General features: G+C 37.7%; 1 long non-coding RNA gene across 1 annotated transcript; it reads left to right on the plus strand.

The window, feature by feature from the left end:
• The first annotated feature begins 17,513 nt into the window (after positions 1-17,513).
• Positions 17,514-26,813, plus strand: LOC140688780 (uncharacterized). Its single transcript, XR_012063601.1, has 4 exons — positions 17,514-17,645; positions 19,887-19,978; positions 22,116-22,261; positions 25,840-26,813. It is a non-coding gene; the product is annotated as an uncharacterized lncRNA (long non-coding RNA).
• Positions 26,814-27,289: the final 476 nt, after the last annotated feature.

Genomic DNA, 27,289 nt, shown 5'->3' on the forward strand with positions numbered 1-27,289 from the left:
CCGGCGGCCAAGAAGCACCACCCCCTCTCGGGTGGACGCGGGAGGAGAGCGCTCCCAGCTCTAGACCCTCCTACCTCCCACCCACCCACCCACCTCTGGAAAAGGGCGACGGAGAAATAAAAGCCTAACTTGCAAGGGGGTAGAATAGAAGCTGCACGGCTCCTAGCCACCTTGCAGTCCAACCTCTGGCTCCAAGTTGATATCCAACTCTTTCTTTCCCCCACCCACCACCCTCCTGATGCCTGCCAGCTGGGGAAGGAAGAGAGGGTGTGACGGTCAGCAGTACTTTAACACGGAGCCTGAGAAGTCAGTTAGCTATTCGCAACCCAACTGAGACGCATGAATACCGCGATTAGATTTTTATAAAGCAGGCATGCCGGAGAGCCGTCATTTCTGAGTCGTAGGTACAGCTCATTTAAAAAATAGTAATAAATAAATGCAAATGCAGACGGGTGTTCATCAGGGATTGCAGAGCTTCCAAATCTGGCCTCTCGCACAGAAAAGGGGTTTTGCTCAAGTTCGGCGGGGGAAGGCTGGACATAGAGCGTCAAGCAAGGGTGAAGCCCCCTGGCGCGCCCCACGCTCCGGGGCTGCAAATGCCCACCCCGGGCGCACGGGCGCACGTTCGCTGCAGGGGCCGCGTGCGGAGCCTGCGCCGCGGGGCGCGGGCAGGGGGCACGGTCCCTCCCGGGGCGGGTCATTCCCACTCCCGGCGCCAAGCCCAGGGCCATCCGGTCAACCGGAGACCTTGTCCTCCGCGCTCCCTGCACCCAGGTAGCTTAGGCGTTGCCACGAGCTGCGGAGAAACCTCCAGGCAGGGTCGCCTGTTGATAGCCGTCTGCTTAACGCCTCCCAGGAGCACATCTCCCCTCCACAAACTTGAGTTTCAGGTTGTAACAGAGAAAAACGCACTCACCTACATACCGTTCGTCTGTGCCTTCCCGGAGTAGACTAGGTTGAGAAGGAAAGATCTGGCTGCACCGAAAGTTGGGGTTTTTCCCACCCCCCACTTCCCCCCCTCCACTCCTGCGCAACGGCAGCAGTCGTCCAGAGGGGATGTTTGAATTGGGGAATTATGCTGAGCCCTCGTTTCTTCAGCTGAAGTCTCGGGGGCTGATGGCACTTGCCAGGCAGGACGACCAGACTGGGAAGGAGACCAGGTGGAAACTAGTGACGGGTGAGGGGCACCGAGGGGCGCGGACCGCGGGCAGCCCTGCTCTCCCGCGGGGAGCCCGGGGGAAAACCCTTGAAGCCCGACACTGGGGGATGGGGTGACGTTGCAGCTGGAGTACTTTTCTTTCTGGAAGCGAAAAGGGCTTTTGAATTTAAAAAAGCATGACTTAGGTGGACGAGTCAGCCACCGATGACGACAGAAATAGTTCTTTACGCGAATTAAAAAAAAAAAAAAGGAAAGAAAGAAAAGCTTGAACAATATAGGTTTTTCACTTCCATCCATCCCAATAACCAGAAATACAGAAACCAGCAACTTGTTCTTATGGGGAGGGGTGGGGGAAGGTTCATAGAGAAAAACTCCAGACCTCAGTACTTAGAGATTACGGATACATTTGGGTTGGCATTTACTAAATACTGTGTCCTTGTCAATGTGTGAAGTAAAAGCTACGATTTAAATGTTTCTCAATATACCTATACTTAACGGGGGAGTGATAATCATAACTGTCAGTTAAGCCCAGAAAAATATTCATAAAAGCCAAAAACACTGACGTATTAACATACTTGTTAAAATTGAGTGTGGGGGTTGAACAAGTGTGAAGAGTGAGGCAATTACATTTTTCATATAGTCTGTCCCTGAATTTCAATTATTAGTACCAAGATAATGAGTGCTTTCTTCTGATAGCTCTCTTCCTCTGAAATGGGTACTCCATGTCCAATTAACTGTTCACCAGCTCAATTCACAATCCAAAACATACTCCCAAATGTGATGCCTGAATTTAAGTACAACACCCAAAATAATGTGTCCATGTGTGATTTGGGATATTGTAAAAATAAAAAATAAATTAAAAAATGGTGCACTCAAAACTCACACACCTCCTCTTACCATACGGTGGCTTAGTGCCTAGTATCCTGCTAAACCCATAAAAATACACTTTACAAAAGTCCTCCCTCAGCCATGTAATTGCTTGCAATAAACAAATACTGACCTGAACAACCTTCTGAAGATCAGAGACAAGTGAACTTTCTCAGACCCTGCAATTGTCAGAAGGACTCTTTTAAGCTCACTCTTAGATAAACATATAAAATTTGACCTTTCAAATGGCACAAGAATGTGTGCCAAGAAGCATTATTGGAAGGGGGGGTTAATATCTCCTATACCCTGAAATACAAATAAGGGCAGAAATAAATAAAGGATGTAAAAGGTGATGGGGTAATTCATTACATGGGCTATGTCTTAGGAGCACAATTGCAAATAACATTGATTAATAAACACGGCTGCATAGAGCTATGAGTTCTGAAAGTGACAAAAAATGTAAGGAATGACACATTTTTAAACAAACAAGGCTTATTAGAAATAACACTAGCAATAAGTTTCTAAAACATATAAAGAGAATAACTCACCAGAGGAAATTTCAGGAAGCGAGGTGACTGTGAGAAAAATACATCCAGGATTCAAACAGATAGTCCATGATCTTCCAAATCAAGGTACAGTGATGAGCTGCAGGGTGGTGGAACTTTGAAATAATCAGCAGTTCCTGGTGGCATGTAACCAAGGAAAACCGGTTACATGGAGAACCACGAACCCCCAAAGAAGGGAAGCAAAATTAAAAGAGGTGCTTTTCATTTGGGGAGGGGCGGGGTGAGGGGGTGCTTATTTGTGGCGATCCTTAGGCAGACAAAGTGAAAATTTACGGACGGCACAGCCCCATACAGCAGGGAAAAATAGAAGCTGGGTAACCCCAGAGACCAGGAGGTGGAGTACAGATAAATCTGCAAAGAGAAGTAAAAGGATGTGTTGAAGACAGCGAGATAAAGAGAGAACTAGTGAGCAAGGCTGTAGTCATCCTGATAGATAGAGCAGCGAGAGTGATTTAGGCTGCTGGGAAGGATCCAATGAGAATTCAAGAGGGCACCGCTTCGGAAATCCTGCTCTGATCTTCCCACTCTCAGTTCTTTGAGTGTCAACCTGCGTTGGGAACATTATTGCTAGGATTAATAGTATTCCATCAGTGCATTTCACTAGGATTTCCCTTGAACCCTCTCACTCGCAGCCACCGAGGGAGGCGTAGTAAGGAAGCCCAACACAACCAACCCCCCAAATAAGCCACTATGGTCACTTTAGGATGACCAAATCATCCGCGATTTGCACTGGGGGCTGAAGATGCGGAGGCGGCGGGGCGCCAGGCGCTTACGGGGGCGCTGCGCTGGGAGGCTTAAGCACGGGGCCGGGGGACCGTGGGCGGCGGTGGCGGCGGCGGCGGCGGCGGCGGCAGGAGTCCTTCCAGGTCCTGCTTCCTCGGCGAATCCTGCTGCCCGTGACTCAAGGCAACTGACTTCCGTCCGAAACCTCAGCTCCAAATGCCTCGCTCTAGAAGCTAGAGCTTTGGAGGTTCTGAGGACCGCCCCGGGGGAGCAGGTGGCAGGCTGTGCGGCTCCCTCTTCCCCTCCGTCCTGCACAGGTACCGAGGGAGAGTGGGCCAGAAACGGCTTGGCTGCCAAATGCTATCTTCCCATTTTCATAGCCCGATGCCGCACAAACGATCGCCTGCTCGATCGGTAAGATTCGTTTGATTCCTTCTCCTCCTTCCTCTACGACCCCATCCCTTCTCCAAGCCCAAATCCCAGTCTCTCCTCTCTCTCTCTCTCTCTCTCTCTCTCTCTCTCTCTCTTTCTCTCTCTCATTCAATTCAGGAACTTCCCTTTTCTCTTTGAACCCTACTTCCCCTAGGGACTTGCTTGTGTGACTGAGGGGTTGCCTATTCTCTCTGCAGATGATTCACATTTCGGCTGTGAAATGAACCCCCCGCCGCCAGCCCCGGCACCCTCCTTAGAGGGGCTCCCTTCCTCCCCAGGGGTTCGCTCTCGGCGCTAGGATCTGGGAAAAGAGCGCCGCGGGAGTCTTTTGCCCTCTGCTCTAGCTTCCTCTGGACCCTGAAGCTTGAACATTATCTGCGCTCTCTCTCTCTCTTTTTCTTTTTTTTTTTAGAAATAGGAGGGAAAGGTAGAGTGGAAATTGATTCCTTGCAGAGACTGAGGCGCCGAGTGATAGAAGGAATAAACATTTGCCCTGGATAAAAATGTTCTTGGTAAGTAATCTTATTTTCTGCGGTTGAAAAGGAAACACATTGCTTCTCACTGCCCCATCCCCCACTCCATTCATTTATTTGCTCTCTGTATGTAAATCACGAGCTGGGTCAGTGGAAATTTTCTTTTCCTCCTTCCGAGGAGAGCAGTAACACGTAAGGGTGAATTTGAAGTAGGGGACTTTTAACGAGGCAATATGAAGGCTCTAAGGTCCTAAATTCCCCACGTACAAAATCCAAACACAGAAAAAGCTGATTCCTGCTTGCTGGCCAAACGGGTGTTTAATTAAGCATCTCCCTTATTTCTTATTCTCCTTCCTTTCTGAAAATAAAGAAAATAATTTGGCGTCGTAGTTCCATGCCTATGCTTTTCATATGCATTGATTATGTTCTAAAATAGAGTAGTTTTTTCAGTTTCAGAAATGAGGATGTGTATTTTTCACATTTTTTTTTTGCCCGGAAAGTTAAAGCCATAGAAATCTCTTACTAACATGTACTCCCTTGTTCCAGCTTTCGCACCAGATACAAATTCATAGCGTCCAACGTAGGTATCTGCATGTCGTGGTGATACCCATAAATTTATAAAGCCCCCTGGTGGTTGAGTCTATAGCACCCACATTCTGGGAAGGGTAGGTGCAGGAGCGGGGAAAACCCGAAGTGCTCTTGACTGTGCTGACGTCATGTGTCACTAGCAGAATAACAAATCTCTCAAACTGTGTGAACTTGGTTTTTCAAGTGTAAAAGCTGACCACTTGGGATGTGAACAGCTACAGGAGACTTGCTGTAAGAGAAATCATTGCAATTTTGATTTATGGAATAGATTTTACTGGTAAAATATTCATATTAAATTTTTTCCTTCCTTGTCATTCCTTCCACTGTAAACCCCTGACCCCCACATTTTAATGATAACGGATAAACTGATTGTCACAAAATGTATTCCTGAGCCAAACAGGATGGTCCTGACCTCTGAAATATCTGTTTTTAAAATTCCACTGATAAGGAAGTATTTCATTTCAGGCCATCAATTTTCTAGAATCACGAGTATAAAATTCCAGAAGAGAGATAGCCAGGTGGGATATTACAATTGCACGGCGAACTGTGTGTGTGTGCAAATTAGTATCCAAATTGACAAAGGAAAAATATTTCAGTAAGGACATGTTTGTTTCACTTTTTTTTTTCTCTCCTCAGGCTGAATTCCATTCCTAATGATGTTCCAGAGCAGAACTTTTTCTCCAGACATCTCAGTTTACCAAAAGGATGATTTCTGTGTATGTCTCTGTGTTTTAGAGAGACAGATGTTGCTGGGAGGATCTGAGGTCCACCCACATAAAGAGCATAACTATCTTGAATTACATTCATTACAAACAAAAGCCCTAATAGTTGTGATACAGCAAAAGTGTGCTTGGGGGGAGGGTATAACTCAGGGGCAGAACATAGCTCAGTGGCAGAGCGCGTGCTTAACATGCACCAGGTTATGGGTTCAATCCCTCGTACCTCTGTTAAAATACATGAGTAAATAAGCAAACCTAATTACTTCACTCAGAAACAAACAAACAAGAAAAAGCTTCTTTTAAAAAAAAGAGATGGTATGCTTGTCATACAAAAATTCCCACATGCTCCCTAAACCTACTTACCTAATTCGTTATTCAGATAAATAGAATTATTTGTTGAGGATCCAACTTGACTTAAATTAGAAAATGTGACATTAGTCATATTTGTGAAAAAAAATGTGAGGTTGCTGTTCTTTTAAATATTTGGAGAAAAACAGTACAAGATAAAAAAAAATATTAATTTTGTGACTCATGGTTCCTTAAGTTTAAAATAGTTTACAGCACTAAAAGTTTATTAAACAACATAAGCATTTGAATACTACATTAAATCATATGATTAATGTGATCAAACCCCAAATAGAGCCATAGGCTTTATATCTTTTAGCTGGTTTTTACCTTACGTACAAATCAGTTTGCATTGAGATGTCCCTCAAAAGTTATACATTTTAATTTTATGTTGAGCTTGTATTTTCTTGGATAACCTCTGTGCACATCTGCAGTTGGTATTTTAGCATATTTGGTATTATGGGTAATGTTTTTGTTTGCCACTCCGGCTCTTCCTTCAAGTATACAGGTACCACCTAATAGATTTCTTACCTTTTAATCTGCTAAGACTTCGAATCTGAAAGCAATGTTCAAGATACCAGAGAAAGAATTGGAGAAATTGTGAAGCAATTTGCTTGTGAAGAAACATACATTCTGAATATTTTAACCTTAAATCAAATTTATAACAAAAATGGGTTACAGTAAGATAAGTAAATTCAAACTGGTCCTTGCATAAAAAAAAGAGTTATATATGATACACACATTTATGCATATATAAATGGCCTCATTAGAATATTTAAATTTATTCATCTTAGTCTCTTGGCTATGTGCTAATTTTGGTTTTAGAGCTTTCTCTTTAAAAGTGTTTAAAACTTCTTAAGTACCTAAGTGTGCCAGCATCTTCACAGCCTACCCCATGAGATCAATATGTGGCTAAACTGATCAACATATTCAAATCTCAAAAAAGTATGTTGGAACTTGAAGGAACTTTAAAGATGGTTTAGTCTAATTTCATCATGATAAAGAAATTGAGAACGAGAGAGATTAAGTGATCAGTGTAGTCATACCATACTAGTAACCCAAGGGACTTCAAATGTGGCTTTCCTAAATTCTTAGCTAGTATTCATTCTAAATCAATTAAATTCTGTTAGTACCTGCCAAAAAACAAGTAGTGGTTTTGAGACTGAGTCAGGTAATAAATGAAGGAGAGAGAAAGTATTACAAAGATGAATAAACTGCAGTCTCCTCAGAGTTTATTTTGTTGATAATTAGCTCTCTTCATTGTCGAACGTTTTTCTTTCCGGGCCTTGTTTTATCCTCCCCTCCCCCCTACACCCCTGCCCTCCATGATCGGGGAACATTTCAAGAGGTAATTTTACTTTCTCAGGAAGGATTCTCAGTGTTCTTTTTGAGTGTGTATTGGGTTGTTCCCTAAACTATTTTCAACCACACAGTACAGACTTAAACTGTAGCTAATTCCAATCACCTACAAGATCATACTCCATCTTGTCTCCTCTATGTTCTGTTTTTAAATTTTCTACCTGCATTTGAGGTCATTTATAACAGCAGCGATAAGAAACTGAGTCAGTCAGCAAAGAATTAAAAAAAAAAAGTAGCATATTATTTCCTCTCTAGTCATGTTATGATTTAACAGTAAACTCTTGCTTCATGGCCAGTCCGTTCCTCCAGTTATTGAACAACTCATCTTCTTTCATCAGGATGAAACTTGATTTCATCAAGAACAAAGTTGATTCTTCCAACTTGGTTATACAGGGAATGGAAAGGAACCAGGGTGTGGAGGACCAGACAGAGTGCTGTTTTCCAGAAATAAACCAATAACTTAAAAACTTACAACATTACGTAGTTGTATTCATCTAGAATGTACTACTGAGCCTAATCTTACACATAATAGCACTCAATACAGACTGATTTGGTTTTTAAAAGTATAGATATGGATGTAAGAGAGTGAATAAAGATCACTAAATTTGAAGATTATATGAAAAATATATGGTCTGAAGAAAAAGCATTAAGCACAAGATTAAGTGCAGAAGCCAATGAAAATTATAAAAATATGAAAAGAAATGTGAGATCTAAAGTGGGACCACAAGGGAATGACTGACAACGAGTGGGAGGATTTTTATTTTCATGAAAAGATTGATATGAAGCAATTTGATCTTTTTCTCCTTTTATTTTGTACAGTATTGCAATCAAGAAAAGAAACTGAACATTTACTTAATTAGGATGCATCATTAATTTTAGTGTCTCATGAACTCCTAAGGCCTCTAACCCCTTTAATGAAAATAAAGAGAAACTAAGCTACTTGATTGCCAATTCTCTTGGTATCTCTAAATCTCTCTAATGCTTGTACTTCCTACTCTGAAAAAATACATACCTTGTAGGAGGATGAAAAACAATCCTTCTCATTGATCATGGAGTTTTGCCTCTGAGGAGAAAATATGAATTTACAGACAAAAGCAATTTTAAAAGACCATATAAAAGGAATTCATTTTGTATTTATGGAAGGAGACCAAGCCTAAAAGTCAATTCAACAAATATTTATTGAGCATTTATTCAACAATCATTTATTGGTGGTATTATATATAAGCAGCAAGGTTCTAAATGTTACAAGGATATAAAAATAAGTAAGTTATAGTTTTTATGTCCTAGGAGGAGGACAAGGGGAGTCTAGTAATAAATATAAAGGTCTTTTTGACTCCATCCCACACTCTGCTCACATAATCAATCATCCTTTTAATAAAAGACAAAAAAAATTGTCATCTAAAGGCCAAGGATTCCTTAGGATAACGTGCAGAATAAGATGACCAAAGTCATGGACCCCAAGCATCTTACAAATATTGACAGTATCACAACAGCAGCAACACAAGAAAATAATACACCCAGAGTTGGATAATGGCTGGTGATCTAGCCTGGGCATGAGATCCCTTCAGCAATATGCTTCACTTATTTCCATTATTTAACAGCTTCTGGAAGCATGGACTTGCTGGGAGAAGGAGTTTGCTTAGAGCTAAGAGTCAACAGTTTCTGGAGGATAGATGTTTTCTACAGTATAATTTTAAAGTGGCCATTAACAAGTCCTGTGTCCTGTTGTTCAATTAAAATTTAAATTTTGTGCTCATGCACCATTCAGTTGAGTCAGCAGGGTGGCTGTAGTGACCTGATACACTGTGATTCAGAGAACCAGACGCCTTCCATCTCATGACCCAGTATTCCACTAAGTCCTCAGATGTTCTCTATTCATTTGGCAAATGTGGGAAAGAGAAATCGTGGAGGATCACTTAGGAGATTTTATGGGCCAGATCTCGAAGTGGCTCACACCACTTCCATTCACACTCCATTGACCAAAACAGTTATTATGAGCACATCTAACTGCAAAGGAAGCTGTAAAATGAAGTCAATCTTTGTGTTGAGGAAGAAGACGAGACCATGGGGGGCAATCTGCTGCACTGATATTCTCAAACCACAGCATTCTGATCCAGGACTAAAGCATCAGACCGCACGTTCAGTGCAGGGCACACTTCAGCTTTGCCTGTGGGAAGAAATTAGATGAAGGAGTTTTATGGGTGGGGTGTTGCAAGGTAATGGGGAATTCCAGTCCTTGCCAGTACCTAAAATGGCCTCTGTACCTGGCTGGTACTTAATAAATAGTTGTTAATGAATGAACACCTGTGACCTTGGGTGGTCCTATCAAATATCCCTATGCCCAAATTTGGCATCCAACTGTATATCCATGCACAAAATGTTAAATCTAAACATGGACCTACACTTTTCACAAAAATGAACTCCAAATAGATCATAGACCTAAATATAAAATGCAAAACTATAATCCTCCTAGAAAATAACAAAGGGTGACCCTGACTTTGGAAATGTTGTGTTAGATACAATACCAAAAGTACAATTCATGAAAGAAAAAAATTGGTAAGTTGGACTTCATTAAAATTAAAAACTTTTTGCTCTGCAAATGACAATGTTAAGAGAGTGAAACGACACACCACAGACTGTGAGAAAATATCCGTGCAAAACACACATCTCATAAAGGATTGGCATCCAAAAGAACTCTTAAAACTCAACAATAAAAGAAAAATTAAAAATGGACAAAAGCTCTGAACAGAGATCTCACTAAAGATTTACAGACGGCAAATAAGCTTGGGAAAAGTAGCTCAACATCACGTGTTGCAAATTAGAACAATGAAATGGCACTGCACACCTGTTAGAATGACTAAGCTCCAGAAAGCTAACAATAGCAAATTGTCAGGGACTGTGGAGCAACAGGAACTCTCTCATTCATTGCTGCTGGGAATACAGTGGTACAACCATTTAGGAAGAAAGTTTGGCAGGTTCTTACAAAGCTAAGCGCAGTATTATCATATGACTCATCGACTGCACTCCTTACTATTTACCCAGATGAGTTAAAAACCCCATGGAAATACCTGCAGCTTTATTCTTAATTGCCCTAAACTAGAAGCAACCAGATTGTCCCTCAACAGGAAAATGATAACCTACCTGTGGTACGTTCGTACAATACAATATCATTCAGTGATTAAAATAAGCATTCTACTAAGCCACAAATAGACTTGGAGGAAACTTTTAAATTCAAATTTCTTAGTGAAAAAAGTCAATCTGAAAAGGCTATGTACTGTATGATTTGCACTGTGTTACATTTTGGAAAAAGTAAAACTACAGAGACAGTAAAGCAATAAGTGATTGATCAATGCTTGGTTTTGAGGGTGGGGGTTGTGGGGGGAGGACGAGATAAATAAATGGGACACACGGGATATCTATCTCAAACCAGTGATCAATGCTTCCAGGACAAAAAAAAATTGATCTTCCTACTGTATCTCTGGCTGCTGTCTCTCAGTCATTTTTTTCTCCTTTATTCTCATCATCTCAAAATTTTAAATTTGAATTCCCTAAGATCCAGTCTTTGAACGTTTTCACATTTGTATCTACACTCCATCTCTTGGAGAACTCATTTATTTCCATGGCATCCAATATCATCTGTCTACTGATTATTCCCAAATTTGTATTTTCAGGCTGATCTTTTCCTCTAGACTTTCCAGAGTCTGTACAAATTCCTATTTAACAATTTCACTTGGAAGTATACTCATCATCACCCTAAGTGAACATGTCCAACATTCAGCTGCTGTACTCCAACCCCTTCTCAAGCCTGTTTCACCTATATTCTTTCCCAAATCAGTTAATGAAAATCCATCTTTACAGATAGGGGGAAAAACAATTGAACATAGCTTTAACTTCTTTCTCTCAGACTCATACCCAAATAATCAACAAATCGTCTTGACCCCATGTACAAAACACATCCAGTCTTCGGCTGCTTCTCAACCCTTTTATTGCTAACATTACAACCCAAGCTACCATCATTTCTAACTTGGTTTATTGCAACAATATCTTCTTTGCTCTGCCTTCCCCGGTACCATGTCTTTCTATCCTAACACCAAGAATATCGTAATCCTGTTAAAATGAAAATCGATCATGTAATTCCTTTACTAAAAATGTGCAATTGCTTCCATTTATCTAGAATAAACACCAAAATCATTACCATGGATCCTAAGACCTTAGAAGACCCTAGAATATTTAATCTTTCTTTATTCCCTAGTCTATTACTACTATATCCTTGGTCACTCTTCTCCAGCCACCTTTTCGTCTTTGCAGACATTGCAAAGTCATGCTCCTTCCTTAGGCCATCATATTGAGAAGAATCCCCATTTTATTCTTGGCTGATCCTAATCTCAGGCCTCCTTGGGTTCCAGAGCAGCTGCTCTGTATGAACTCCCTCTGGAAAAGCTGGATATTCTCTATGACACACATTGTTCATGAGAAACAAAGGTGATACTACTTCAGGCCCCTTTTTTCCCCAAAATGCTACAGTGCAATCTTTGCTGCCTTGTGCACAGCACCCAACAAAAGCTGTTCTCTTCCAAGACTCCAGGAGAAAAGTGGACCAGGAATTTGTCCCCTCTGAGATTTCTAATTGTCTCTATTCACATCCATCCTCCATCTTGCTCTGCTCTTTGCTTCCTCTCCTTTTCAGCCATGGCCAAGGTGGCTTTTGTTAGCTTCCCATAAGTAAAAAAAACTGCCCTTATGTCTAATATTCTAAACATTACAGTAAAAATTCTCTGCTAAAGTAGAAAGATTCTACTGTGAATCCACTGAGATCTGGCTCTCAACGGGAAGTTTTTAAAATTCATTTTCTTTAATATTTAGCTCTTGCAAACAAAAAGCACTTTGCTTTCACACCATATAGCCAGTTGAGACTGAAGAAATACATTCAGGACTTAAATTGGCATTGTTTTTCCCTTAAGTGAGAAAAGAGGAAATAATTCCTGAGTTTAAAAAAGAAAAGTTTTTTTTTTTGAGTTAAGGTATACTATACATATAAAATATACAAATACTACCCTATTGCATTAGACCAAAAATAGGAGACTTGTGTGATGAGATTGAATCCTTCTCCACGCAAGAATGTGCTTTTATTTCAGTGCAAATATCCCTTTGTGGTCCTCTCTGTGATGCTCTAGGACACCATCTACCATGTTTTAGTAGGTGCTCAACATCTGACTCTGAACAATTTCTACCCTCAAAAGCCAGATGCCACCATTCCTGTTCTCATCAGAATATTGATTCTGCCAAGTATCTGCTTCTTTTGTTAATTATTTTAAATTCAAATCACAAATTAGGCCTGAATTGTGAGGCTTAGGCCACATGCCGATTCTACAAAAAAAAAAAAAAAAAAAAAAAGACAAAAGAGGAAAGTAAGTTTGAGGTTGAAATTCTCCTTCAAAGGGTGTAGAGAACATGAAAGGAAGTTACAATACATTGAAAATATCTACCAATTTGTGTATTGCTTCTACGATTAGAAGGTAATGACCTTCATAGTCATGAAGAGATGATTAAGGAAAAATAATGACTATCTAAAATTAAATTTTAGTTGACAAATTATTGTAAATTTCTTGTAGAATCATAGCTTATTTGTTGGTTTAAATGATCATGCAAATATATTTGAAAGAGGTTTGAAATGTAATCATGTAATTTTTTTCCCATGTAAATTTTATCTTTTCAACAGCTTTTCCTCAATTTCCAAACCAAATATTCAGTTCATAAAAATCTATGAACATTGTCCAGTACAATTATTCCTTTTTGATAACTTCTAATTGAGTTCTAAGAAAAGCTGTAATGGAAATAATATAAAGATTCATGCTTTTACCCACATTATTGCTTAATATATATTAATAAATATAATTAAACATTTGAGATTATTAATTATTGATATTATTAATTATTAGAAAAAATTTTCAGTCTGGATTGTAAAAGGAAATAATTCTTGAAAATTATAAAGTAACTGAGATAATTTTTCTAAATATTAAAAATATAAATATACATTAACAATATTCAAAATATTATGTTTAAAAAAATTTGTACATATGTGCTATAGAATCATTAGTTTATTTGCTATTCTCTCAGGAATCAATTGATATTCCTTAGAGGCAAGACACAAAATATTTTTAAGTATATATTATTTATATAGACAACACTAGAGACCCTAAAGATTTCTTAAATATAATAATGCATACACTCATTTTTTCCAGATTTAGTTATATTTTAGTTATATGATATAGAGGGAAAAGCAATATAATCAATTAAAAACTGAGAAAAGGCATCGTGTATAAAGGGCAGAATTAGGTTTTCAATTCAGTGTAAACCTGGCATTGAGTTAGCTGTCCTTAAATTTCATACTAGGGTATTAAATACCAGCGTACCCATAGTAAAAGACAATATTAACAGGTAATTTTGCAGCTTTTCTTATTTTTAATAAAAAATACCTTGTTATAAAATTAGAATTAAATGTCCTAATACATATGTATGTTGAGAAGAAGAGGAATAACAAGACACACTATAACATTTATGTTTTGGCAATTCTAACAGGCCAAATTGATCTAAACAAACAAACAAAGAAACTCTTGTTTTCTCAAAGAAGTGGATATAGCTCATTCTTAACTTGACTGTGAAGCTGACTTTCCCAAAAAGAAAAGCAAATTGTCAGGTTCTCAAATGCCAGTCCTGTTGGAAGAGTGCTCACTGGGAAAACTCACAGAGATGGGAGGTGTACTGAGCAGGTGGCTGGGTCCCTGATCACCTAGCATGCACCCTCGTCTAGCGGGGCCTAACGCCACACTCCAGGAGAGGGATGCTCATCCGTGGGCCACATGATCCTTTAAGCTGGTGACTGCTAAAGTGCCCCCTTGCTGTGGGACTGGGTTCAGGACACAATAGCAATAAAACAGGGCCAGAATCTTGGCTCCAGTCCTATCCTGCCAGTCCAGTATTTTTGGATGGAATAGCACAAGCCTTTCATTGGCAGGATCAGAGGCCTCGGTCTGGGCACTAGACTGTGTCGGCTTTCTTCAGGGCTGTGTCTGAGCCAACTTCACTCCCAGGAGGTCAGCTTCCTGGAGATCAGTTTTGGTCAAGTAAACACCAACTTTTCACGGAAATAATTAAAATGATAAAGTTTGAAGTAATTCTAATTACCGTAGTAATCTGTATTTTCAATGCCATTTATAATCTTAATGGAAATGATGTAGTAATATTTTTTATCTCTTTCTCCACCATCCTAGAAATTTCCCATCTTTCCTATCCTATTAATATACAATCTTACATAAAAGATCTGAGGTAGAATACAGTTTAAATTCTTCACGAATCTCTTTTTCAAATAGACTTTATTTGTTTTCTTCAGACTCAAACATTTGAATATATAAATTATGTGACTTCACATCTGCCCTGGGGATATGAAGATCCTATTACCAATGGTCTAAAGAAAAATGTAGATTTCCCTTTGGATTTTAGATTGTTTGAAATCTATAAAAATCTCAACGTTATTAATGCTCTCAACTTTAAAAAAGCAAATTCTTACTTTAGTGGTAGATATTTATATATCATGTATTTTTTCAATAATGTATTATTTACATCTTTCAAGTATTATAACTAATACTTAAATGAATAAATCAACCTTTCGGTGCATAATGCTATATTATTTACAGTGCTGTACATATAGGGGAATGGGTATAACCACTAATGGGTTTGAGATTTCTTTTTGAAGTGATAAAAAGTTTTTAAAAATAGATAGTGGTGGTATTTGCACAACTCTGAGTACATTTATAACATCAAATTATATACTTTTAAAAAATTAATTTGATGATATTTGAATTAAATAAGTTTAATAAACAGCTATATATATATATATATATATATATATATATATATATATATATCTAAATGTTAGCATACGGAAAAGGAAAAGAACAACCGTCATGATTTTTTTTTCAGGCATGTAGGGTGGGAGGAGTCGGGGAGCAGAGGAAAGTGGTGGTGTGAGGAATAAGAAGAGGGCTGGTGGAATTCGGCCCGTGCTCCACTTCTTCCCGCCACTGCCATGTTGAGTCAGTTACCTTGAACTTTGCATCTCAACTGTTTTAACTGCAAGTCCAGGACGGAGCTTTGCAGTGTGGAATTTCCTCCACTGCTCCCTAGCTATGGGATGTTGCACAAGTTTCTTGGATTTCTAAAGTTTCTGTTTCATCGTATGTAAAATGAAACAATATGATCCAGTTCAAGGCTGTTATGAGGAATAAAGGAGATGACATTCTTTATGGTCCAACAATAAATAGATAAAAGCACTGAGCCAGCTAGGATTTAAAATGATTCTTTTTGTAAATTAAATAATATATTTTTTGTGGTACAATCATCACTAATTTTTATTAATACTGTAAATTCATGTTTTCATTTACTTAGTTTAAGGTATATCTTTGCATAGAATCTTTTCTTTTTTACTTTTTTATTGAAGTATAGTTGATTTACAATGTTGTATTAATTTCTAGTGGACAGCATAGTCATTCATTTTTATATATATATATTCCTTTTCATATTCTTTTCACTATAGGACATTATGAGGTATTGAATACAGTTCCTTGTGCTATACAATAGGACCCTGTTGTTTATTTTATATGTAGTAGTTAGAATCTACAGATTCCAAACTCCCAGTTTATCCCTCCCCACCCCTTTCCCCCCAGTTACCATAAATTTATTTTCTAACCTTTGCACAGAATCTTATTACTCAGCTTCCCAGTCTGGCCTTCATTGTCTGACCTCCTCCTTTATTGCTGCTTTGTCCAGCAGATTGTTTTTAAAAATATATGATTTTATGCCTTCTTAATTTGTGACCATTACATGACAAAATACACTCAAGACTTAAACTGCTGCCACACGAGGTATCGGGTTTCATCAGGACTGAACACAATTGAATAGCCGTCTCTTTTGGTAATCCTGTAATTCTGAGATATTCAATTTAAATATATAACGAATAAAATACAGAATGAGAATGAAAACTTAAGATGTACTTTTTTTCTGAAAGTTAATTAAGCTTGAATGTAGTCAACGTAGAATATATGAGGAAATATTCTTTTCATTCTGTGTACCCAACGCCTCGTAGACTGCCTCATGCATGACACGCCACAGAATAAACAACTTGTTGAATTAATGTGTTTGGCTCTTTTTGCATTGTTTTCTCTCTTCCTCTTTCTCATACTACGTAAATTTCAAAAAGTTTGATCTAATATTTCATTCTGCCTATTTTACGTAGGGCTATAGCAAGAGTGTCCTCTCATGCTTTAAAGTAGTCTTTGTACTAATTAACTCCTTACAGCAGCATAATATTTCACTGGTTGGTTGACTGATTGACTGATTGCAGGAAAATCTTTACAGAGTCACAGAACTGTTATGTATATATTTAACTGCTATGTAGATTACTCATTTTAAAATGGCTTAGGAAACAAGTGGCATATATTTACTAAGCCAGTCTCACAACTTTCTGTCCTACCCTCGATACTCAGGTAGAACAGAATGTTCATTTATTTATCATGTTTAGTATCTCAGACTCACAGTCATCTGTCCAAGCTTTTAGTGCAAAAGCGCATTTCTTAACAATGAAATGCACAATGGGAATATATGATTAAACATTTATAGGACTTGAAATGTTAAAAATAATACACAATAATAGGATTTCAACAAGGGCAGTGACATCTTTCTGTAAGCGAGCAGGACCCTATGAGGACTTCCTGGGACAGACCCCACCCCCGGATCCTTGCTGTAGCTCCTCTCTGAAGGACCCAGATAATAGGATCTCACCCAGATTCTGTGAGTTTTTCAGATGGTAAAAGCTGCCACCAACTGGCAGAAATTAACTACTTGATGATCATGAGCACGTAGCCCCCAGACCTTCTGGCACCTAAGAACTAATCACCATCAACCAATCAAAGAATTGTGCCCAGCTGATCCCAGACCCTAGGACGCTCCTCCCTCAGCGGCCTTTGAAAAGGCTCAGCTTTAAAAAGGCTCAGCTCAACCTTCTGGGGCGTTCAGGGATTTTGGGGGCAGGAGTGACCGTTCTCCTTGCTTGACCCTGGAATAAACATTTCTCTGCTCCAAACTCAGACATTTCGGTTTGTTTGGTCTCACTGTGTGTCAGACACATGAACCTGCGTTTGGGAAAACTTGGGGAAAGCCAGCCTAGGCGTCTGTGCTCGCGGCAGGAAGACGTTGGCCAGGGGCAGCCGCTTCTCTGGATCCCAGCAGCTGCCGGAACTCACTTGGCCCTGGGGCGCCGGGTGGGACTGACTCCCCCGGACAAGCGTGGCCGCCGGAGCTTGAGGCTGTTTGAAGCCAGAATATCAGGAGCCACATCCACACTCGGCGTCGCCTGGAGGTGAGTGACTCCAGCTCGCACAGCTGGGAATTCTCTCTACTCCGTCTGGGCTCATCCCCACGGGGAAGTGAGTTCATCGCGAACCACTCTGTGTCTGTTCTCTTTTGAGAGCTGGACCCATCTGTTTGGAGGCCTCTGTCTAGGGGTGGAAGTGGAACTTTGAGATGACACCTTCTCTGATTTTTCTGTCTGTGTGATGGTAGCTTATCTGTTGTTTGTGTTTTTGCGTGCATGCTTTTGGGGCGAGCCACACCAGCTTGTGCCCGATGGGAGGGTTCTACCCGCTCGGCCTGTACTCATTCCCTTCTGGGAAGTGAGCTTGTTGGGAGCCACTCTGGGTCTGTTCTCTTTCAAGAGTTGGACCCATCTGTTTGGAAGCCTCTGCCTGGGAGTGGAAGTGGAATTTCGGCTCTACATCTCCTCTGATCTTTTGTTTGTGGGACCAATTTTGTTGTTGGTATGTTTGTGTCAGAATTTGCATTGGCCGGTTGAGACGTCTTTGAGTAACGGAGCTTGTGTGTGATGACACCAGGTGTCCTTCCCTACTGTGTGGACTTCACCTTCGGTGGAGCAGTGATTGGCATTTTGCCTTTCTAGCCTTGGTCACTCATTCAGCTTCATCTTTGATGAGGTATTGATTGGGGTTCTCCCTTTTTTGACTGATGGGGTGTTGCTTGGCAATCTCTTTTGGGGCTGTGACCTTGAGAGACCATTTTGAATTGTTTTCTTGGTATTTGATATTGTCAGCCATAAATAATTAAGTGTGGATGATCAGAGCTCTGTTCCATCTTATAGACCCCCTAGGGTACATTTTGTAAAACTGGGGGTACTTCAGCTATGCTCCCATAAATGAAAGAAAATATTTTTTTATTGTAACACGTGTGGGCTCAGTACTCTGAGATCTGGAGAAATGGCCCATGATGGCTCTGCTATTATATCAAGGTGGGCCTTTTGCCATTTGGTTTATGTCTTGTGTGTGTGTGTGTGTGTGCGCGCACGTGCGCGTGCATGCACGTTGGTACCTGAGTCCAAATCATCTCCTGGTTTTGCTGAAAGTGAGGCATGGGAATGTGAGGGAATGATACATACATTATTATCTAATGGATAATTGGGAACTGAAAAAAAAATCCCTGAAAGTAGTCAAGGTCGTTGGGGTTTTGTAAAAGCAGTTAGAAGAGGAACGTGCATTTCTCTTCCTGTGCTTTTGATGATCTACTTGGGCTCTCAAAAAAATATATATTTAGGGAAAAAATTAACTTGTGAATAAGCTGTATTAAACTGACCTAAAAGTAAGTGCTTACAAATTATATACTTTAATTATAAATAAGAAGATAGGACAAATTTCAGGTGCATGTGATCTAGAAAATATTCAATATTGAATTACTATCTGATGTTAAAGCTAGCTTAAGCTTGTTGGTATAATCAATATAGACAAGTCTTTTATTGTCTGTAATACCTAGGTTTACTGAAGGCCAGTAAGTTCATGTTCTTTCTGTTACAGAATTTGTCAGCAGAAAGAAAAAAAATTAACTTGGTATGATGAAATTCTTATAAGTGAATTAAATGCAAATGAGATAAGAGCTTTGGGGTAAACTCTAGAAATAATTGTGTTTTAAGAATGTGTACTTTAAAATGATCCTTCCAGATATTTGGTAACTTGAAAAATTTTAGAGTTATGCTAAATTAAATTGAACGATGGAAGTTTATTGAGTAGTTGAATAGTGAGGTCATTCCCAAATGAAATAAGACACTGAAACGGTCACTAGAAATTAAGTGTTGAGGATTCTAATTTAAATATGTAATTGAAGCTACTAAAAATAATGGGGGAACACTGCAGTATACAGTGGGAAATTAGGATATATGTTTTGAGTAAAAAAGTATGAGGCATGGAATTGCATTTTGTTTAGCGAAAAGAAAGTGATTTGGTCCTCTAGCTGATTGTTTCCAGATGGGGAAAAAAGAGAGGCAAACTAATATGGATACAGAAAATTGTGAATGGTTTGTAAAAGGGGACCCCTAAAGAAAGGAGTTCTGTGCATGGTTCAACTAAGATTAGATTAAACTTAATTAGGTAAGTGGATTTTATTATTAAAAGTAGGCTGGCGCAAGGACTAGATTTGTTTCCTCTCTGTTAAAAGAACAACTTTACTTAGCATGCTTCTAATAACAGATTGTGTGAAAATTTTGATTATTTTTGGCCAACTTCCTATCAAGCTGTAACTAAAATTCTCTTGCCTTTAGCTAACTTCGAGATGCTTTGAAGGGTCCCTGATAAAAATATGAAGCTGACTAGGATTGGTTGGTTTGCTGAATTGCACAGGAAGCATTGTCAAGTAAGTGATGAGCCCCCTCAGATTCTGTGGTATGGATAAATTGTTGTTAATCTGGACATTCTAGAAATTGTATGGACAGTCTAGAAACTTCTGAGATTTGCTTTATGTCCTGGTATAATGCTATCAGTCATAGTCCTGGTTATCTTGAGATGTTGTATGTCACAGCAACTTAATTAAGCTTCTTTGTCAAAAATATTATAATCAGATCTTTTACCCTGCCTTTTAGAGTCTATTGTCATTCACAGAGAGTTAAGCCAATGCTTTGCAAAACTGCTTCATGTTCAAGAAGATTTATAAAAGGGACTTTTTGCCAAGTACAGGTTTCTTTTTAAATCATACTGCTGAGCCAGGTACGATATTTTAAAAGTCTAATGAAAACTCTGATTATATAGAAGTGTTAGTAAAAAGGTCTAATTACACAGGATTAAGTGAGCTGATGAATATGGTTGTAAATTTTTTGGTTTTGTCTGAAATATTACTGGCTTTTGATCTACATTTTTTAGTTGAACTTTGTAATCTGTCAAATTGTTTTCCAAAGTGTTTGTACCATTTTATATTCCCAGCAGCATAAATGTGTCTGAACCTATATCCTTAGCCACACATGGTATTGTTAGTGTTTTTAATTTTAGCTCTTCTAATAATTATTTCATTGTGGATCATTTTTCATCTCCTAGATGAATAATAACAAACACTTTATCAAGAGTGAATTGGTTATTTGTCTATCTTGTTTTCTTGAGTGGCCTATCAAATAATTTGTCCATTTTAAAATTCTTTTTTTTCATCTTTGTTGTTTTCATTATTCAATTGTAATTTCTTTCAGAATTCTCAACGCAAAATTTTTGTCAGATACATACAGCTACACACATACATACATGTATACACATACATGATAGTTTTCAAAGAGGAACATTAATTTTGATAAAGTCAGATTTATCAGTTTTTTCTTTTATAATTCATGCTTTCTACATTCTATCTAAGAAGTTATATAATCAAATCACAAAAAAATTCCCTTATGTTGTCTTAGTTTTATAAATCAGCTCTTATATTTTGGTCTATGATCTATTTCCATTTAATTTTTTATATGGTGTAAGGTAAAAGTTAAAGTTCAATTTTTTCCATATGACTATCTAATTTCCATTTTTTGAAAGGATTACCCTTTGTTAATTGAGTGATAGTGGTACATTTATTGAAAATCAGTTGACCCTGTACATGCGCCTCTATTTCTGAACTCTATTCTATTCCATTCCTCTGTATGTCTGTCCTTATGTTAATACAAAATTATCTTGATTTCTCTAGCTATATATTAATCTGTTATTAATTTTATCCCCAAATAGTCCATGGTTTTGATTCCACTTTAAATGGCATTAAAATTTTAAATAAATGTCCCATTGTTCACTGCTTGCATACAGATTTACAATTGATTTTTGTTCTTTGATCCTGTATCTTGTAATCATTACTGAACTTCTATTTTTAAATATATTTTTTGTAGAATTCTCAAGATATTCTCTATGCATAGTCATGCCATTTCTGAACAGAGTGCTTTACTTCTTCTCTTGCTATCTGTGTACTTTTATTTTTTCTTGTCATATTGCACTAGTTAGGACCTACAGTACCAAGTTACATAAAAATGGTAAATGCAGACATCCTTGATTTGTTGTCAGTTTGAGTCTCCTTTATTCTGTTTTGCATGGATTGATTTTCAGATATTAAACTAAACTTGCATTCCACAAATAAGCTTTCATAGATGGTTCATGATCAATTTTATGTTGGATTTAGATTGCTGAAAATATGTTGATATTTTTGCGTATATGTTCACAAAGGATGTTAGTCTGTAGTTATCTCAGTATTAGGGTAATTCCATCTGGTCTGACTGCTTACTATTTAGTCCTCTGTGTTCCACTAACAGGAAGTCCCCTGTGGTCCCCTGAACATCAGATAATGTTTCTAACTCTGTTCCTATCTTATGGTATTCTTTCTGCTGAAAGTCTCACCTGTGTTCTCTTGGCTTACTTCTACATTCTTTAAGACTTCTAAATCCTTCCCAGGCTAGGTTATCCAATGACATGTGCTTTACTTGCCTTTAATCTATTTCTTGTGGTGTCCAGTTGACTGCTTATATCCCTCTCTTCTTCACTAGGATTCGAGACCTTTAAGAGCATGAAGCAGGACCTACCCACTATTGTATAAGCAGCAGAACAAGAAGATGGTATTAGTTATAAATGAATAAGTGAGCAAATAAGGGGAGAGGCTGTTTCTTGGGAAGGAAAGACACTTTAAGTTCATGTAAGTCAGAAAAATTACTAAGAACAGTTTTAGTTATAAGGAATATCAAAATTTGTCTGGGAGACAAATATGGAAATCACATTAATATGGCTTTAGGCCACTAAATGATTCTAATATAAAATATTTCTGTACTTTACATAAGTGTAAAATGATACATTAAAGTTACTTGATCCATACATTTATGAAATGCTTGTTGGAACAAAAACATTTCTGTAGAGATTTCAGAGATTAAAATAATTTTCTGTTATTATAAACTATAGGTTTCCACATCTGTAAATTTTTCTATAAACCTATTAAGAAGCACAACATTTTAAAAGATATGCTTATGACTTACTATTGCTTTTACTCTACTTTTTTGACTCCTTTTGAAATCATAATAATTCTATTTTTAAAATCTATTGGTAGTGTCATTATTCAAAAACTGAGTTGAAGATTCAGATTTATTTCTATACCTCATATAATGTTATCTGAGGATATTGACCTTTACCTAAGGATATTGATGTTTGTATTTTGGTCAGGGTATATACATATATATAACATTATATAACACAATATAGATCACAAATTTTTTTCTGTTATTGACATTAATATATTTGCCATTTATCTTCTTTAAACCATAGGAAGCTTAACTCCAAAATACTTTAAAAATATTTTTCTTTCTTCCCCACAGTATCTCTCAATTTTTTCAGTATTTTTTTGTATGTTTCATAAAATATATTCTGATGCTTATGCATGGAACACAATGTGATTTACTGATTGCCAACCCCAGAGTCTTCTGTCAGTCTTGATTCTGCTCAATTTAACAGTGGCCTTGCACACAGTCAATCACAATGTTCTTATCCCTTGACTTTATGGGCTAGCCGTGAATTCTCATCTTGCATCTTATCTTTCCAATCATCCTTTTTCCCTGTGTAGCAAAGACACTTCCTAAGAGTCCTAATACGCTACTTAGAGTTTACAATTAACGGCAAGGGTCAGTTGAAGCACCATGGGGGCTTCTCAATGCTGCTGTGTCTCCTGAACTCACAGTCCACACAGGGCTTAATAGTAATAGGAACCCACGGAACATTATACAGAGAAAGAATGTGTCATCTGATCATAATGTGTTTCTTCATAAATAGTCCATGTTCAGGACTCTGGATTTTTGTTCCTGAAGCAGACAGTGGTTCCTACTTCAGGATAGTGTTTATATTCTAAGAAAAAAACACTAGACTTTCCTTCAGTTGGCAAAGCTTTTAGAATTAATACATGCCTGATATTAACCAATTTAATAGAATTAGTACCTTGATCCCATATAGGACAAAACAATGCATTATTCTATACTTAGCATGAGTGTTACAAAAAAAAAAGGTGCACTCAAAATCAAAGCATGCTAGACCAGAAAAATGTCAGTTATTAAATGTTACATATTTCCTTTTTAAAATGATTATATATGTGTGTATATATATATATATATATATATATAAAATCCTATTTGCAAGTTGGCCTTTCAACTGAAATATGCTATGCATATGAGTAGTTTAGTTTATTCATCCAATTTCTTGGGATTTGCCTAGACAATTTAACTCTATTCAGTGATTCAAATGTTACAATGAATATAATATTTTAAGCAACCAGTTAAACTCCTTGAGATATTTGGATTTACCAAGGTTGCAAAGTCATTAAAGGATGAAATAGGGTGATATTGAAATTTCCTCATGTCTGTTTGCTAACCTCCCTTATCAGTTCAATCAGCAATCTTAAGGCATTGAGTTTATTGACCTCTCTAGCAGAGCTTATTCTTAAAATTTATATTCGAAGAACTTAATCTGTGAGAATTATGTTGAGAGCACAGAATTTATGAAGCAGAAAGGACAGTATAGACATCAGAAGAATCAGGTATGAAAAATAGCTCTTCCATATCTCAGTTGTGTGACCTGGTCACAAACATGTAACTGTGTGCTGTGTTGAGAGATGAACAATGGGTGTGTGTGTGTGTGTGTGTGTATAAAAGGAATCTTTGTAAAGATGATGATTAATTGGGCCAGTTCTTTGGAGTATCATAATAGAAAAAATGCCTATGGATTTCTCCACAACAAGCAAACCTAGACTGGACATATTTTTCAGGTCATAATGAAGGTAGGAAAGATCTCTAAGGAGTCTCCTAAAAACAAACAAACATGATCTGTGCCCTGCAGGGGGTGGGGAGGGTTGGTGTCAGAGTGAGGCCTTCATGATCAAGGGATAAGGCTTTAGTGGCTGGAAACAAAGGCAGGAGCTGGTGGAGGAGGATGCCAAGATACTTGGAACTCCAGGTTTGAGGAGTGGGGAAGGAAGGTGGTGGCAGGGAGTCAGAGCAGCAGAGGGCCTTCTAGAACTGCAGGAATCCAAAGGGGCTGATTTTTCCTGAAGACATGGAACACTGCTGTGAGATTTTAAAGCTTGGGGACACCAGTGTGGATAATCTGAGCCTGAAACTCCCATCTGAGGACTCCAATGACCTGAGGTTGGGAGCCCATTCTGGCTGCTAGACATAGCAGAAGCAAACCTTTTCTGGAGGCTAGAGTCACACATGCTCCCACGGAGTAAGCTTGATTTGTAAGAATTCTTGCCCACACGCACCAGTAGACATCTATAAAAATATTTAGACTCACACTCTTTGTAACAGAAAACCCTTTTTTAAAAAGCCTTTTGCCAGGATAATTGAAAAAGAAACAGAGGAAAATAATACAGCAGTGAAAATTAATGGATTCCATCCACATTTAGAAACATGGCTGAATCTTACCAACCTAATATTACAAGTGGCAAAGGACTTCTTTCCGCAAGGGCAGACTAGCTGTTTCAGACCAATGCTCCCACTTAGAACAGCTAGGAAAGCTGTAATGATCTGCCTGAGAGCTAACAAGCAGTGAAAAGTACAGGGACAACATCCACTAAAGTGAAAAGCAAGAGAGAAACGCCTAGCATTTGAGGCTTCCTTTTCTACAAGAGCATCTGCCAGTTCTGGACTAGGAGGTGGAAAAATGGGAAACTATCCAGAGACTTTATATCCTTTAAATTCTTACGGGGAAAACATGGAGTCTAGAGTCTGCCAAAAAAGGAGGGAGAGGGAGGGAGAGAGAGGGAGGAGGGGAGAAAGACGGAAAGAGAGAGAGACGGACATAAAGAAACACAGAGAGACTGGTAAAATCCCTGAACCAGAATAGATGGCCTCTCGCAACACAGGAACATGCGCCAGCTTAGAAATAAATGCCTACTTGAAAATATCCCTCAAACAAAAACTAAGTGAATGTTTGACCTGCAGAGACACCTGGAGTGTCTTCTCTAAGCAGAAGGAAAATGACAACAGATGGAATCTTGGAGATGCAGATAGAAATGAAAAGGAATGGAAAATAAAAACTTGCAGGTGATTCTAAATAAATCAGTGATGAAACAATGTATGTGATGCCTTATTCTGAACATATGTGTATAATAAAAACAAGAGCATATAAACTATGAGGGAACAAGCAGTTAACATATTCTAAGGTAATCTGTATTGACGAAGTAAAAGTAAAAATGTCAATTTTTTGTAAGTCAAGTATGTACATTATAATTTCTAGGATAACCACCAAGGAGAGCGTGATGAGTGACAGCCGTCATAACTATTTCTACAGAGCAGAGAATACACAAATCATCTAAAGAAAGCAGTCTCAAATATAAGCTGCTTACAGGGAGACAGCTGAAATACGCCTTCAGAAAGTTTCAAAAAGTTTGAAAATAAAATAATGAAAAAAAGATAAACCACACAGGACATGAGCCAAAGGAAAGTGACATAACTATGTTAATATCTACCACGTTAGAATTTAAATCAATACAAACAAAATTAAGGAATTAAGTGATAATTTATAGATGTAAATTAATTTACCAATAGTATATAAGAATTATAAACTTGTATGCTCTACACAATGAATGAAATGACAAGGGGTTGTTAAAATTATACCAAAAAGAATGGGTAACAGACAAGAGATCAAAAAATGGGGTTTCCAAAATATCAAATATGAAGAAAGAGTTATAATGCTTATTAATTTAAAAGGGCATCATTTAAGGCATTGATTCAAATGGTATATTGTTATAATAATTAAAACAAGCCTTTAGTCATATGGTACCTTACAAAATGCCTGTTCATGAAAATACAGTTAAAGGTATATCTCTTGAGAACATTATTTATATTGATAATTATCATTATATGTAATAAACTGTACATTTTCAAAATCTATGAGTACATTATCCATAAAGAATTTAGAAAACATTATCTACGGAGAATTATCTCTCATTTATCCAGATCTATTATATTTGGTTATCTCTTTAGTAGCTAGCATAATGTCAAATATGGTTCAGTATAACATTTTATTTTGGATTTAAAAAATCTTCTAAAGAGCAGATGAGCTCTAGTCAAAGCTAACAGAATGTCGACTTTGCAACTTAAAATTATTTTAGCATTTTATTCTTAAATTATTTAAAACACAATATAGAAAAAATGTTAAAATATGAATTATTAAAATAATTCTACCATAAAAACATTTTAATTTTTGCATTTTTATCTTTGCATTTTCTCAAAATGCATTACACTATTTATCAGTATGATACCATCTGATATACTGCTTTGTCTCCATGATATTAAAAATATTAAATATTTTGGTATATTATAATCATCATTTGAACAAGCAAATGTTTTATTAATTTGGCATATAGTAACAAGTTAGTAACATATAGTTGCTAACAAGTTATTATTGTATAACTTTCCTTTCATAAGTAAACTGAAACTTGGTCAAACAATGAGCACCTGTTAAGTATTTAATGTACAGAATGGGAGAAAAATGTCCAGAGATCGGAAAGAAAGAAAACTCATGGTTACTGTACTGTACTGAAGAATCTGAAATTGATTTAGCTAGCTAGAACACTACAACTTAAAGAAAGAACAACCTTTCAATTTCGTCGAAGTTCGAGAAGTTCATGACCATTTCTGCTGTTATCTACTTATTAAACTTTATAATCTTGCCAGTAATAAAC

This window comes from Vicugna pacos, chromosome 23 (genome assembly GCF_048564905.1).
Source record: "Vicugna pacos chromosome 23, VicPac4, whole genome shotgun sequence".
NCBI classification, from domain to species: domain Eukaryota; kingdom Metazoa; phylum Chordata; class Mammalia; order Artiodactyla; family Camelidae; genus Vicugna; species Vicugna pacos.